The sequence below is a fragment of the Hyperolius riggenbachi genome, chromosome 8 (assembly GCF_040937935.1).
Source record: "Hyperolius riggenbachi isolate aHypRig1 chromosome 8, aHypRig1.pri, whole genome shotgun sequence".
Lineage (NCBI taxonomy): Eukaryota > Metazoa > Chordata > Amphibia > Anura > Hyperoliidae > Hyperolius > Hyperolius riggenbachi.
Window position 1 is genome coordinate 58,896,258 of NC_090653.1, and position 16,190 is coordinate 58,912,447.

Sequence of the window (16,190 nt, forward strand, 5' to 3'; positions counted from 1 at the left end):
AAGACAAGACTAACAGGTAGGAGCGAACGAATGGCAACCACTGCTATAGTTCGTCCTCAAGAACAAGGCTAGAAGGAATAAATATACAAAGTAATAAATATACAAAGTCAGCGCAGGTCTATAATACAGCTTTCGCCATTTTCTGATATACAGGATCCTTGAATGAAAAGGTAAAGAAGCAAGGCTTACCAGATTCCAACAACCCACATTATAAGGTTGTAAACGAGTTTGATAGATGGTCCACAGAACTCTCAGATGGTGTTTCACCAGCGATGCCACACGCCACAGATTACTCCGGAATGCAGTAGATATCCTGAGATCACAAAGACTCACCAGAGGGGAGTCCAATAATAGGATAGTAGCATGAAAGAGATATATACGGCACATCTAAGTGTAAACCGTCTTTATTACGTAGCATATAAAACAATGAATAAAAGGAAAATGAAAACTCACATACGGGGCCCGTGCACTGGGAACCCCGAAAAAGTAGCGTGCATAAAATGGTCAATAGAAGACCTCAGATGTAATGGTGAGGTAAGCGATAGGCCCCGGCACCATTTATTAATTGTTTTATATGCTACGTAATAAAGACACACTTAGATGTGCCGTATATCTCTTTCATGCTACTATCCTATCCCCTCTGGCGAGTCTACTGCATTCCGGAGTAATCTGTGGCGTGTGGCATCGCTGGTGAAACACCATCTGAGAGTTCTGTGGACCATCTATCAAACTCGTTTACAACCTTATAATGTGGGTTGTTGGAATCTGGTAAGCCTTGCTTCTTTACCTTTTCGTTCAAGGATCCTGTATATCAGAAAATGGCGAAAGCTGTATTATAGACCTGCGCTGACTTTGTATATTTATGGAAAAAAAATGATTGAAAACTCTACATTACAAAATTGTTAATCTACCGCGCACAATACAATTTTTCAAAAAATTGATCAGAAACTTACACCACTCACGATCAAGAAAACCATGCTGACAAAGAATAATTTTTACTGACACACAACCTATGCAGCTGCAAAATGGGTGTGGCAATGCAAAAGAACACGGGCACGGTCACGAGTGGTACCAAACATACATGACCTTAGCAGCCATGTAAGTGCTCCTACTGAGGAAGTTTGAGCAACGCCATAGTGTTTCCCCCCAAAGTACACATAATCTGACAGTATTTCACACAAAATGCACGCAATCTGGCAGATTCCCTCCAACATACAAATAATCTGGCAACGGTTTCCATCCAAAATAAACCAATGTGACTACAACAGTTTTAACAATGGATCCATGACTGTTACAAATGTTACCATATATTTACGGATAATCCGTAAAGGTGGCCATACATTAGGGGACTTGGTGGCCAATCGATCATCCGATTCGATTATAATCAAATTGGATGAAAATCGGTGCTGCCAAGTGCACGCCTGATCGACGATGCAATCAATTTTGTCCTGAAATTGGCGCATGAATTGGTCAGACATGCTGCAAGGTGTAGGGCTGACTTCCTCGATCGGGTGCGTGGCAGTAACAAAGAGCAATGAAACCCCCGGAGCAGTTTCCACCAGTGGCGTACCTAGGGCATTTGGCACCCGGTGCTGGGTATTAAAAGACACCCCCCCCCCTAAAAAAAATGGGCATTGCCACAACCTGCGGCGTGCTTCACGGCAAAAATGGGCGTGGTCATGACCGGATGAGGGCGGGGATAACTGTAATTTAGAGTATTAGCTAGTATAGTTGCCCCAGTATAGCTAGTAGTTTCCCCCAGTATAGCTGCCCCCAGTGAAGCTAGTTGCCCCCAATGAAGTTAGTATAGTTGCCCCCAGTATCTTTGCCCCAGTATAGTTGCCCCCGGTATAGCTAGTATAGTTGCCCCAGTACAGCTGGTATAGTTGCCCCCAGTATAGCTTCCCCCCAGTATAGCTAGTTGAGTTGCCCCAGTATAGCTAGTTTAGTTGCCCCCAGTATAGCTAGTATAGCTGCCCCCAGTATAGCTAGTTTAGTGGCCCCCAGCGTAGGTAGTTTAGTTGCCCCCAGTGTAGGTAGTTTAGTTGCCCCCAGTATAGCTAGTATAGTTGCCCCCAGTATAGTTGCCCCAGTATAGCTAGTTTAGTTGCCCCCAGTATAGATGTCCCAGGAGGGGGGAAGCAGCGCTAGAAGGAGGAGCAATGGGGGCAGCGGTGGGGAGGGAGGAAATATCCCCCCTCCCTCACCTGGGACCCCTCATTCTGCCTCTCTCCCCCTCCATTTAGCGGTGGCAAGTGCGGGCTCGGCGGCGGGGAGACATGCGCAGAATTACTCACCACTTCCACGTTCCAAGCGCTGGCAGCGTCATGTTGTCACAGATCTCCCCCTTCAATGCCGCCCACTGTGCTTCCGCTTATCAGGGAGCACAGTGGGCAGCTTTGAAGGCTGAGATCTGTGATGACATGACGCTGCCAACGCTTGGAACGCGGAAGTGGTGAGTAATTCTCCGCTTGTCTCCCCGCCGCCGAGCCCGCACTTGCCACCGCTAAATGGAGGGGGTGAGAGGCAGAAGGAGGGGGCCCCAGGTGAGGGGGGGGGATATTTCCCCCCTCCCTACCACTGCCCCCACTGCTCCTCCTTCTAGCGCTGCTTCCCCCTCCTGCTCTGCTGCTGTGGGGGGTCGTGGCGACACCCCCCTGGCTGTCTGTCACCCGGTGCGCCACGCCCCCCTGCGCACTACAGTAGGAACGCCACTGGTTTACACAGTGTAAAAATGTACATGTGTGCGTTTATACATTACCTGTCCCGTATCACGGTGTCCTGCCCCTTTTCCCTCAGCCCCATATATGCCATCAGCGTGTGTGATGGAAGAGCGGCGGATTGGGACGATGGATGGGCACTGCGACACAGGACAGGTAATGTATAAATGCACATGTGCATACTAGGGAACAGTGTCAAGGCTGAGCACTGGGTCGATTTCTAAAAGATTTTAGCATGAAATTGATTGGGAATCGGCCTGTGGTGTATGGGCAGCTGATGGATCTCTGATCAGAGAGCGATTTATTCCTTGGTCAAATCTGCCCATCACTGCTTGATGTATGGACACCTTAAAGAGGACCTGTAACTTTAAAAACATCTCCTGGGGGTACTTACCATGGGAGGGGGAAGTCTCTGGATCCTATTGAGGCTTCCCCATCCTCCTCCATCCCACATTTGCAGTGCTAGTGGTCCCCGAAAAGCAGCCATGTAATTATTTACCTTCCTGGCTCCAGCTCAGTAGCGGCTCTAAGCTCGGGGTCATTCGGAAATAGCCAATCCCAATCGGATCTGCTCTACTGCACAGCAGGGTTGCTCAGCAGGACCCCGAATTCAAAGTTTCCCCGAAAAATTTAGGTGTTTTTTGGGTTTGCCGCATGCGAACCCGGACCCGAATGCTGCTATCCGAGCCGAACCCGAATACGAAGCCTGCCGAATGTGCGCGCTCGAATTTGGCCGGATGGAGCTGTGGGTTCGGTTTCGGCTTCGGGATTCGGGGATGATGTGATTGGGCCAATCAGAAGTCCTTCTGCCGAGGACCTGGCAACCCTAGCAACCAATCAGAGGAGGGGAGCCTGGCCCTCCCCTCCTGTATATAAGGCGGCGGCCATGTTGCGGAGGCACGCACTTGTGTGACTGCTGCTGGTACTGTGACTGTCTGTCGCCTGCCCGAGCCTATTGATTGATTGCGTCTGACCGTGTGTGACCATTTGTAATTGTCACCGACTGTCTGCCGCACGACTTACTTGTAGTGTATTACGCTAGGTGTTTCTTAGTTACCTGCGTGCGTGCATACTACTAGTGTCTACTACTATACTACTAGTCTACTAGTACCCGTTCACTTATATTTTTTTTCACTTTTACTGTGTGATTTTATTATCATCTGTAGTGTGTGTGATAAATAAGAGTTACAACACATACAGGCCACCACCAGCATCCGTTGTGAGTGACCTGACCTGTGACTGTCTGTCACCTCACCTGCCCACACTATGCATTGCCTGCTGTCAGTGCCACACGTCACTCCTCCTCCTACTGCTGCTGTTGTATTTATCCTGCTGCTGTCAGTGGTCCCACCGCCAGAGTCCACACTATGCATTGCCTGCTGTCAGTGCCACACGTCACTCCTCCTCCTACTGCTGCTGTAGTATTTTTCCTGGTGCTGTCAGTGGTCCCACCGCCAGAGTCCACCCTATGCATTGCCTGCTGTCAGTGCCACACGTCACTCCTCCTCCTACTGCTGCTGTTGTATTTATCCTGGTGCTGTCAGTGGTCCCACCGCCAGAGTCCACCCTATGCATTGCCTGCTGTCAGTGCCACACGTCACTCCTCCTCCTACTGCTGCTGTTGTATTTATCCTGCTGCTGTCAGTGGTCCCACTGCCAGGGTGCACACTATGCATTGCCTTCTGCCAGTGCCACACGTCACTCCTGCTCCTACTGCTGCTGTTGTATTTATCCTGCTGCTGTCAGTGGTCCCACCGCCAGGGTCCACACAATGCATTGCCTGCTGCCAGTGCCATACGTCACTCCACCTCCTCCTGCTGCTGCTGTTGTATTTATCCTGCTGCTGTCAGTGGTCCCATCAGTGGTCCCACCGCCAGGGTCCACACAATGCATTGCCTGCTGCCAGTGCCACACGTCACATTTTTAGTTTTGTTTTTTTAAGTACACCTATTTCAATGTGAATTCCCTTTAAAAAAAACACACAAAAAAACCCCGAATTCACGAATACGAATTTTTACCGAATTTTGAGGCGTAACCTCGAACCGAATATGAAGTCGAACCGAATTTCGTGGTCGAAGGCGAATTCAATTCGAATGTCATGCGGACCCGAATTCGAATGTACCCGAACTGAATTTTGGTACATCTGAGCATGCTTGCTGCACAGGCGCAATTCGCTTACACAGTAGAGTGGTCCCGATCAGGATCGGCTATTTCCACCTGATCCCGAGCATAGAGCCGCTACTGCGCCTTCACTGGGGAAGGTTAATATTGCCACAGCCGACTTTTCTTGTGGTTTCGGGGGCCCAGCACAGCCACTGTGGGATGGAGGACAGGGGAAGCCTCGATAGGATCCAGAGGCTTCCCCCTCCCGAGGTAAGTACCCCCAGGGGGAAGTTTTTGAAGTTACAGGTTCTGTGTGTGTGATATCCCAGCTGTAGCCACTCCATTGTCAGGGCTGCCATTGAAATGTGAGCTGCAGCAAAGAGAATATTGGGCTCTATTCACAATGAGTTACCGCATGAGGTAATTTAGGCAGTGATAAACACTGACCAAAATATCTCCATTTTGAAATTCACACATTTTTTTCTCCCTAAATTACCTCATGCGGTAAAAGTGAGGTAAAAGTGTGGTAATTACCTCAAAATGTATCTCCAATTTGAGAATCTCAAATGAAAAGTTGGTGTTAATTAAGGATTTTTTTTTATCACCTACAAATGGTAGGTGATAATTATCACTTCTCTGCTTTTGGCCTTCAGGATGGAGCCTTTTGAGCTTTCTTCGCTCGAGTTTATGTCAATTTTACATAGAAGGCAGAAAAGACGAGTGTGTCTAATCTCAAGGCACACTTTCAGACCTCGTACAGTCTTTTAGATGATTTTATAGATGCCGAGGAGGAAATTCATCTCTGCTCTAAATGATAAGCAACAGCATAATAACCTTTAAAGAAAAACATTTTTTTTGTTACAGCTGATACAAATCTAACAAAACATCTCCAGTGTATGTACTTCCTGCTTTCATGAAAGCAGACATAGGGTTAACATTCTGTGTTTACACATTAGCAGCTCTGCTGAGGCAGCCAGCTGGCACAGCTGAGAGCTCAAATTACAGTTGTGATTATTCACAGATGAGGGGGAATTAGACAGGCTAAATTATATACATACGGGGTGCATTTATATTTCCCTATACCTCCATGGCAGCACATCGGGTTTAGGCCCCGCCCCTAATACCCCACAGGATCAAGTATCTATAAATGTTCTACTGACCCTCCCCTTCGTGTCTTTTTCATTCCTGTCCTTCACCTCACAGGATTGGCAGGTGATTCCTGCTGAATTTTTTCTTTTACCCCCTTGCCGGCCGCATCATGTGGCCATCCGCACAGGCAGCCTCCCCTGTAGCGATGCCATTCACATAGGGCTTTAAACAAGCCTGATGGATGGGGACCCCGTTCTGCTGGTCTTGGGGGTCCGTTTTTGTGTCTCCCTAACTCAGGCACTAAGTAGTGGCATCAGAGATGTGGGACACGAACTTGCTGCAGCGCTTACCACTCTAATGGAGTGTGCTGGCCGGGCATCCTTTCCTCCCTTTTCGGCATGGCGTGCGTTCCACTGCGCAGTAGATGCGCTCCAGGGTCTCTGCCGGAAGTGATGCGTACTTCCGGGTTACGCCGGCCTAATGCGGACATTGGTCCGCGTCACGAGGAGGCGGATGTGACGTCAGAGTCACTCGAGCGGGGGGTTTAAAGCAGAATGGCTGCGGTGGCGGCGGTGCTTTGCATCCCCGCATGCAGTGAAGGTCGGAACTCCGTTTTCCCTCCCTTAGGAGATAGAGCCCTGCAGTGGTGCATCTTCCGGTGAGCGTAATTGGCCAGGTGACTGATTAGTCCCTGGTTGTGTATAGTTTTTCCTTATTGTTTCTTCTACTCTTTTCCAGCGCCTGGCTGATTTGGCCAGCAATCATGGATGCCCATAGGCCCCACACAGACCAGCGCTCTTTGACTAGGTAAGGGGGGCATAGGTAAGTCTAATATAGTCATTCAAGGAGTGCATTACTGAGGGCAATGTTTTTGTTTGTTGCAGCCCTGGAAGACTTGGAAGAATGTTTCGCTCCCTATCGGGAGGCCATTACAGAAGACGATCATCGAGCAGATCCCGCTACAGTAGATCTCACAGGAGATCAAGATCAAGATCCAGATCAAGATCGCCGGTGTATCGTCACAAAGAGAAACTTTGCTGGGCATGTGCAAAGCCAGTGGCTCCCGGAAAGTCGGTGTGTCCAGACTGTTTTCTAGAGCTGGGGAGAGAGCCGGCTCCGGAACCAATAAACGTAACAGAAGCAATACAGAAGGCTGTACAAGAGTCTATGAGTTCCTACATAGCAAGTCTATCAAACAGTCGACTCAAGCTCAGCCTGTACCGATGTCCCCGGGGGAGGAGGAAGTATCCCTGGGATTTGACTTTGCATTAGTAGACCCATTCATTAAAGCAGTACGTGAAGTACTAGAATGGGAAGAGGTACAGGAGGAAGAGGAGGAAAAAACTAAGAAAAAGGCGAATAAGACTATAAGCACCTAGATAAGACAAAGCGTACCTTTCCAGTGATGGATGAAATAAGAGCTGTAATTCAAGAAGAGTGGCGGAAGATGGAGAAAAAAGTCCCTATGGCTAATAGGTTTGCAAAAATGTACCCACTACCGCAGGCGGATACAAAATCATTAGATGAGCCCCCAGTGGTGGATGCTTCGGTTACTCGACTGGCAAAACATGTCACACTCCCAATCGAGGATGCTATAACCTTCAGAGATACTATGGAGCGCAAGATAGACATGGACCTGAAAAAGATTTACACAGGGTCGGGGGCGCTTGCAAGCCAGCGATCGCATTAACATCAGTAGGGAAGGCGGTCAGGGCCTGGACTGAAAATGCTGAACAGATGATCAGAGATGATGTTGACAAAGAGACTTTGATTGCAAGTTTGGAAGACCTTAAAATTGCAGGCGATTTCATCGGAGAATCAGCGATAGATGTACTTCGCTCTTCAGCAAGGTCCATGCTATACTCCGTAACCGCAAAGAGGGCCCTGTGGTTGAGGTCCTGGTCCGCGGACCCGGCTTCCCGTCAGTTATGGTGCAAAATCCCTTTTGATGGTAAGACTCTTTTCGGCGAGAAGATGGACTCAGCCATTTCGAGGGTTACGGGCGGGAAGTCGGGTTTGCTTCCACAGGACAGGCGCCCGAAGAGACAACCGGGTACTCCCTCCACACAACCCGCTCCTAGATACAGAAATGCTAGGTCTTACAGACCGGGCAGGAATTACAGAAATAATTGGCAAGCGAACCAAGCATCAACTAGTAGAGCTCAAAAACAGAAGGGCACTCAGCCCTCTCAGGGGAGCAAGAAATCCTTTTGACAACCAGCTCATCCAGAAGAGTCCGGTAGGGGCGAGATTGAGACAGTTCAGCCACGTTTGGCGACGAGAAGTAAAATCCCCCTGGGTGGTGAGAACAATATCATCAGGACACTTCTGGACGTTCAAGAGGAATCCTCCACAGGACTCGTTCAGATTAACACACATTCCGGTATGTCCCCAGAAGAAGGAAATTCTGGAAACGTATCTGCAAGGGCTTGTGAACAAACAAGCAATCGTGCCAGTCCCGAGACAGGAAAGACGTCAGGGGTTTTATTCAAGGCTATTTTTTGTACAGAAAAAAAACGGCGATCTCCGACCGGTCTTAGATCTGAAAAGACTGAATTCATACATAACACTCGAAAAGTTCAAGATGGAATCCTTACACACGATCATAATGGCTGTAAATCCCAGGGACTTTATGCTTTCTATAGATCTGGAGGATGCATATGTGCATGTGCCAATTCAAGCAGACCTACAGAAGTACTTAAGGTTCGCGGTAGGGGGAGACCATTATCAGTTCGTATGTCTTCCTTTTGGAATCTGCACGGCACCCAGGACATTTTCCAAACTGCTTCTGGAGATAATAGCCCTAGTAAGACTTCAAGGGGTCCGTGTTTTCCATTATCTAGACGATATCCTACTATTGTCCAATACAGTGAAAGAGGGTCTGTTCCACAAGGACTTGTTAATCAGCACTCTACTCAGGTTCGGCTGGTTAATAAACTATTCCAAAAGCCATCTTCAACCTACCCAAGACCTGGTGTATCTGGGAGCAAGATTTCGCACTCAGGGGAACTCAGTGGGTCTCCCGGACGAGAAAATCCCGGTAATAAAGCAGAGGGTATTGCAGATGTTCCTATCCACCACAGCTTCAGCGAGAACGTGCCTAAGAGTTCTAGGTACCATGTCGGCTACTATCCCAATGGTTCCTTGGACCCATTGGAGGCTCAGGAATCTTCAGCATGGTTTTCTGATCCAATGGGATGGTCACAGTCTATGCCAGAATATTCGAATCACGAAGCTCATGAAGAAAGATCTGCCCTGGTGGCTGGAGGAGAAAAACCTAAGGAAGTGCCTTCCTTTAGAGCACAGAGTACCGATAACGATCAATACAGATGCCAGCCAGAGAGGCTGGGGAGCGACGTGTGGTTCACAGATAGCTCAGGGAATCTGGCCTCAACACATGAAGTACTGGCCAGCCAACAGGCTAGAAATGCGAGCTGCCTTTTGCGCCCTTTTACACTTTCAGGCACTCATCAGGGGGAAAGAAGTTCTGCTGAGGATGGACAACAGGACAGCGGTTGCCTACATCCGCAATCAAGGGGGGTCTCGCAGCCAATCCCTGATGGAGGAGGCGGACCTGATCTTTACGTGGGCAACGAGGCGTCTGAGTTCACTAACGGCAATTCACATACCGGGTCTGTCCAACACTATTCCGGACTTCTTGAGCAGAATAATAGTGTCAAACAACGAGTGGGAGTTAGAGGAGTCAGCCTTCCAGATGATATGCACACATTGGCAGGAACCAGAGTTGGATCTCTTGGCATCTCGCAACAACAAGAAGTGCCATCGCTACTTCAGCAGGTTCCCGGAGAGAGAGGCAGAGGCAACAGATGCTTTGACGGCAGTCTGGAACTTTCAGGTGGCTTACGCTTTCCCTCCAACACCCCTCATCATGAGATTGTTACAGAGGTTGAGGTCGGAACCAGTGGTCTTGTTGGTAGTTCTCCCTTGGTGGCCAAGAAGACCCTGGTTCCCTATGATCTCTCAGATGTCGATGGCCAATCCTCTCCCTCTCTAAGACAGCAGCACTCTGTTGTCCCAAGGGCCGGTGATTCATCCGAACCCATCTCGGCTGAAGTTGACGGCGTGGAAATTGAGAGGAGGAAGTTGGCGGACATAGGCTGCTCAGAGTCGGTTATCTCGACACTGCTAAAAGCAAGGAAAGTTAATACGAATTCAACATATCACCGCATTTGGAAAGTTTTTCTGGAGTTCGCCAGGAAAGAAAAATTTGATCCTGTTAAGCCTCCAGTCCATCAACTTCTCGCCTTCCTACAGACGGGAGTAGAGAAAGGACTATCATTCCATTCATTAAAAGTACAAATCTCGGCGATTTCGGCCCTTTCTAGCCATCGTTGGGCCTTTAATCCCTTGATTAAGCAATTCATATCCGGAGTCATGAAAGTACGACCTCCGCTGAAGCCTATCTTTCCCAGCTGGGATCTACCACTAGTTTTGAACTACTTAACCAAATCACCTTTTGAGCCGATAGAACAATGCTCTCTTTGGTTTAAGACCTTGAAGACAGTATTTCTAGTGGCAATCACTTCTGCCAGAAGAATTTCGGAACTACAAGCCCTGAGTCATCTGGAACCATTCCTCACTTTCTTTCCGGATAGAGTTCAACTGCGACCGGTTCAAGGGTTTCTCCCCAAGGTGTCATCAGTTTTACACATTAACCAAGAGTGGTCGTTACCTTCGTTCAGTGAGGAGGATTCTACAACTCTTCACGCATTAGATGTGGCAAGATCTTTGAAAACTTACCTTCAGGAGACTCAAAGCATAAGGAAGTCGGACAGACTATTTATCATCCCAGCGGGATACCGCAAGGGAGAAGCAGCATCAACCAGGACACTGGCCTCTTGGCTCATCCGTACCATACAAAATGCTTATAGGGCAGTCAATAAAGAGCCGCCGGGAGAAATCCGGGCACACTCAACAAGGGGCTTAGCGTCTTCCTGGGCAGCTTATGCAAAAGTCTCAGCTACGAAGATTTGTCAGGCTGCCAACTGGAGCACAATAAACACTTTTATTTCGCATTACCAAGTTGATACCTCACAGTCAACTTCTGTAGAATTTGGAAGAGCTGTTCTATCTTCCTGTTCTGATGTTTTTGTTCAGTAAATAAAAAAATTCTGCTTGCACCTGCTCCAGTGTTCCCTCCCGTTTGTGGTTATAGTTAAATCCCGATGTGCTGCCATGGAGGTATAGGGAAAACGGAAAATTGTATACTTACCTAACGGTAATTTTCTTTTCCCTATGCATCCATGGCAGCACAGGGTTCCCACCCACTGTTCGGTGAGGACCTAGTTACAAGACACGAAGGGGAGGGTCAGTAGAACATTTATAGATACTTGATCCTGTGGGGTATTAGGGGCGGGGCCTAAACCCGATGTGCTGCCATGGATGCATAGGGAAAAGAAAATTACCGTTAGGTAAGTATACAATTTTCCGTTATGTTTTCATTCTGTCCTGCGCAAGAGTTGAGGTCCCACTTTAAATGTGACAGGCTTTCCTGGGTCATCTCTGTGTAATGGGTGACAAGCATATGGGCTGCCCTACAGTGGTCAAAAAAGCTTTATTTCCGTACATATTACTGACAGTTTTATCACCTGTTTATCACCTGTTTTATCGCACTTTTATCAAACATTTATCACACTTGGTACATTTTTAGTGAATACTCACTATTTTCACAATTTTTAGTGAATTATCACTGGAGGTAATTTTTCACCCAAAAACGAGTTACTGCACATGGTTTTGTGAATAGAGCCCATTGTCTATACAAGGCTTCCTTAGCCATCCAATCTAGCCTTTGCTGCAATGGGCTCTATTCATAAAACTTTACCGCAAGTTTTCCGCTCAAAACAGCAGACTTTCCCGACCATTTAGCAAAGTGGGCATTCATAAAAGCTGTTCCCAAATGAAAATCTACAATCCCCCAGCAGAGCGAGAAATTTCCGCCTTCTGCAGTGTTTTTCTAGATTTATCTAGAAAAAAGTAACAAAATGGCCATTCATAAAGATTAGAGGAAGCGGTATGTGGACGGGAAATACCGCTTCCTCTGATTTAGCGAGAAGCCTGCGGATTACATACAAGTGAATGGGACAGACCTCCCAGAGAGAGCAGCGCACAGAGGGACTCTGCCGGCTTAAGTGTTTCCGCATGCCTTCCGACAGCTTACCGCCAGCCTTCAGCGGGAGATCTCCGCACTTGCATCGCAGCTGGCAAGATTTTTATGAATGACCACCCAGAAGTCTAAAATACCGCTGCGGTATTTTACCTCCACGATTCTTTCCGACTCAAATGTTTTATGAATAAAGCCCAATGCTGGGAAATGCTCCTGCAGTCAGCCACTCACATAACCATCCTCACGTTACCACATCCTCATGGGGCCAAATCGGAGGGAAAAATAAACTGGAGAGATCATTGGCCAATGGGAGGAACAAAGGCTGAGGCTGAGTTGCAGTAACTGGCTGGCTAAACTGAGGGGCGGGGCTGTCTCGTTCAGCAGGGAACTCATATTGCAACATGTTGTGGGCGGGGCTTGGCACTAGCATCAGCCTACAGCTATCACTATGGGCTGAGGCTGAGCCTGTCACAATAAATTCCACTGCCCCCTTGGCCAATCACTGGCAGGGGGCGTGGATTTGATGTCAAAAGGAAGGAGATTGGAAAAAGCTTGAATAGCTCTGCCTCCTGCACTTGACTTGTTTGAAATGGATTCCCACAGCGTGCTGCCTGTCATCTTATGCCTGCTCCAGCAAGACCAGCAGCAGAAGTAAGCAGGGGCGTAACTAGAAATCACTGGGCCCCCCTGCGAATATTTGGATGGGCCCCCCCCCCCCCCATAGGTGCCAAATAATCGTAATGGGGCAGCGTTTCACTGTAAATTAATTGTAAAGTGGGCAGCATTTTACCAGACAATCGTAATGTGGGCCAGAAAATCGTAATGTGGGCAGAGTTCACCAGAAAATCGTAATGTGGGCCTTCAGAAAATCATAATGTGGGCAGAGTTCACCAGAAAATCGTAATGTGGGCACCAGTCACCAGAAAATTGTAACGTGGACAGCATTCACCAGACAATCGTAATGTGGGCAGCGTTCACCAGAAAATCATAATGTGGGCAGAGTTCACCAGAAAATCATAATGTGGGCAGAGTTCACCAGAAAATCGTAACGTGAGCAGCAGTCACCAGAAAATTGTAACGTGGACAGCATTCACCAGACAATCGTAATGTGGGCAGCGTTCACCAGAATATCGTAATGTGGGACAGAAAATCGTAATGTGGGCAGAGTTCACCAGAAAATCGCAATGTGGGCAGCAGTCACCAGAAAATCGCCATGTGGGCAGCAGTCACCAGAAAATCGCAATGTTGCCATCAGTCACCAGAAAATCCTAATGTGGGCAGCAGTCACCAGAAAATCGCAATGTGGGCAGCAGTCACCAGAAAATCCTAATGTGGGCAGCATACACCAGAAAATCGTAATGTGGGCAGCAGACACCAGAAAATCGCAATGTGGGCAGCAGACACCTGAAAATCGTAATGTGGGCAGCAGACACCAGAAAATCGTAATGTGGGCAGCAGACACCTGAAAATCGTAATGTGGGCAGCAGACACCTGAAAATCGTAATGTGGGCAGCAGACACCTGAAAATCGTAATGTGGGCAGCAGACACCTGAAAATCGCAATGTGGGCAGCAGACACCTGAAAATCGTAATGTGGGCAGCAGACACCTGAAAATCGCAATGTGGGCATCAGTCACCAGAAAATCCTAATGTGGGCAGCAGTCACCAGAAAATCGCAATGTGGGCAGCAGTCACCAGAAAATCCTAATGTGGGCAGCATACACCAGAAAATCGTAATGTGGGCAGCAGACACCAGAAAATCGCAATGTGGGCAGCAGACACCTGAAAATCGTAATGTGGGCAGCAGACACCAGAAAATCGTAATGTGGGCAGCAGACACCTGAAAATCGTAATGTGGGCAGCAGACACCTGAAAATCGTAATGTGGGCAGCAGACACCTGAAAATCGTAATGTGGGCAGCAGGCACCTGAAAATCGTAATGTGGGCAGCAGACACCTGAAAATCGCAATGTGGGCAGCAGACACCTGAAAATCGCAATGTGGGCAGCGGACACCTGAAAATCGTAATGTGGGCAGCAGACACCTGAAAATCGCAATGTGGGCAGCAGTGACCAGAAAATCGCAATGTGGGCAGCAGTGACCAGAAAATCGTAATGTGGGCAGCAGACATCTGAAAATCGTAATGTGGGCAGCAGGCACCTGAAAATCGTAATGTGGGCAGCAGTCACCAGAAAATCGTAATGTGGGCAGCAGACACCTGAAAATCGTAATGTGGGCAGCAGGCACCTGAAAATCACAATGTGGGCAGCAGACACCTGAAAATCGTAATGTGGGCAGCAGTGACCAGAAAATCGCAATATGGGCAGCAGTGACCAGAAAATCGCAATGTGGGCAGCAGTCACCAGAAAATCGTAATGTGGGCAGCAGACACCTGAAAATCGTAATGTGGGCAGCAGACACCTGAAAATCGTAATGTGGGCAGCAGACACCTGAAAATCGTAATGTGGGCAGCAGGCACCTGAAAATCGTAATGTGGGCAGCAGTCACCAGAAAATCGTAATGTGGGCAGCAGACACCTGAAAATCGTAATGTGGGCAGCAGGCACCTGAAAATCACAATGTGGGCAGCAGGCACCTGAAAATCACAATGTGGGCAGCAGACACCTGAAAATCGTAATGTGGGCAGCAGGCACCTGAAAATCGTAATGTGGGCAGCAGTCACCAGAAAATCGTAATGTGGGCAGCAGACACCTGAAAATCGTAATGTGGGCAGCAGACACCTGAAAATCGTAATGTGGGCAGCAGACACCTGAAAATCATAATGTGGGCAGCAGACACCTGAAAATCGTAATGTGGGCAGCAGACACCTGAAAATCGTAATGTGGGCAGCAGACACCTGAAAATCGTAATGTGGGCAGCAGACACCTGAAAATCGTAATGTGGGCAGCAGACACCTGAAAATCGCAATGTGGGCAGCAGACACCTGAAAATCCCCCTCCAGCTAGTCAATGTGTGTGGGCAGCGGGCAGCGGCGGCGGGATACATACCTTCTTCCTTGCGTTCCATCGCCGCCTTCTCGCTCTAGCGGCTGACGTCACTTCCGGAAGCGGCGATGGAACGCAAGGAAGAAGGTATGTATCCCGCTGCCCACACACATTGACTAGCTGGAGGGGAGCGCAGAGGGGAGAGCCCCGAGGTGAGGGAGAGGGGGGAACTTCCCCTCTCCCCGCCGACTGTGGGCAAGGCTTTCCCCTCATGCTGCCACCCCTCCAGCCCCCCAAAAACGGCCCCGAGCGGGCCCCAGGGGGGGGGGCCGGGCCCCCCCGCGGGTGCAGGCGCTGCAGGGCCTATTGCTACGCCCCTGGAAGTAAGCCTCATGCCTCAGCATCCTCACAGTTACTAGCTGAGCTCACATTCTCCCTGTCAGGGGGAGGGAGAGGGACACAGATTGTGCATGCACAGCAGCAGCCCCATCACACAGCAGCCACAGCTGCTTCCCCCGGTCACACAGAAGCCTCATCTGCCCCCTCCCCATCACACAGCAGCTGCTATCCCCCATCACACAGCAGCCGCTTCCCCCAGTCACACAAGCCGCAGCTGCCTCCCCCGGTCACGCAGCAGCCCCCCCCCCCATCACACAGCAGCCGCAGCTACCTCCCCCGGTCACACAGCAGCCGCAGCTGCCTTCCCCCGGTCACACAGCAGCCGCAGCTGCCTTCCCCCGGTCACACAGCAGCCGCAGCTGCCTCCCCCGGTCACACAGCAGCCGCAGCTGCCTCCCCCGGTCACACAGCAGCTGCAGCTGCCTCCCCCGGTCACACAGAAGCCGCAGCTGCCTCCTTCCCATCACACAGCAGCCGCAAGGCCGCAGCTGCACTCCCGTCATGCCACAGACCACTAGAGATGATCAGATACCTGATTTTCGAGTTCGGATGTGTCATCCAGCTCGCCTGCCACCCCCCGCCACCAGGCGGAGCTGGTCCTCCCGAGAGCCAGCATGCCCCACGCGCTTCCGCCGGCCCCCGCAGGGGAGCGCCGGGTGCTCCCAGGAGGACTGGCGCCCTCCGGTGGTGGGCGGCGGGAGCGCGGGATGGCCCGGCACCCGGGAGCCCTGGCGCCCCCCGGTGGCGGGCGGCGGTAGTGCGGGGGGTCAGGCCGGCTCTCAGGAGGACTGGCGCCCCCCTGTGGCGGGTGGC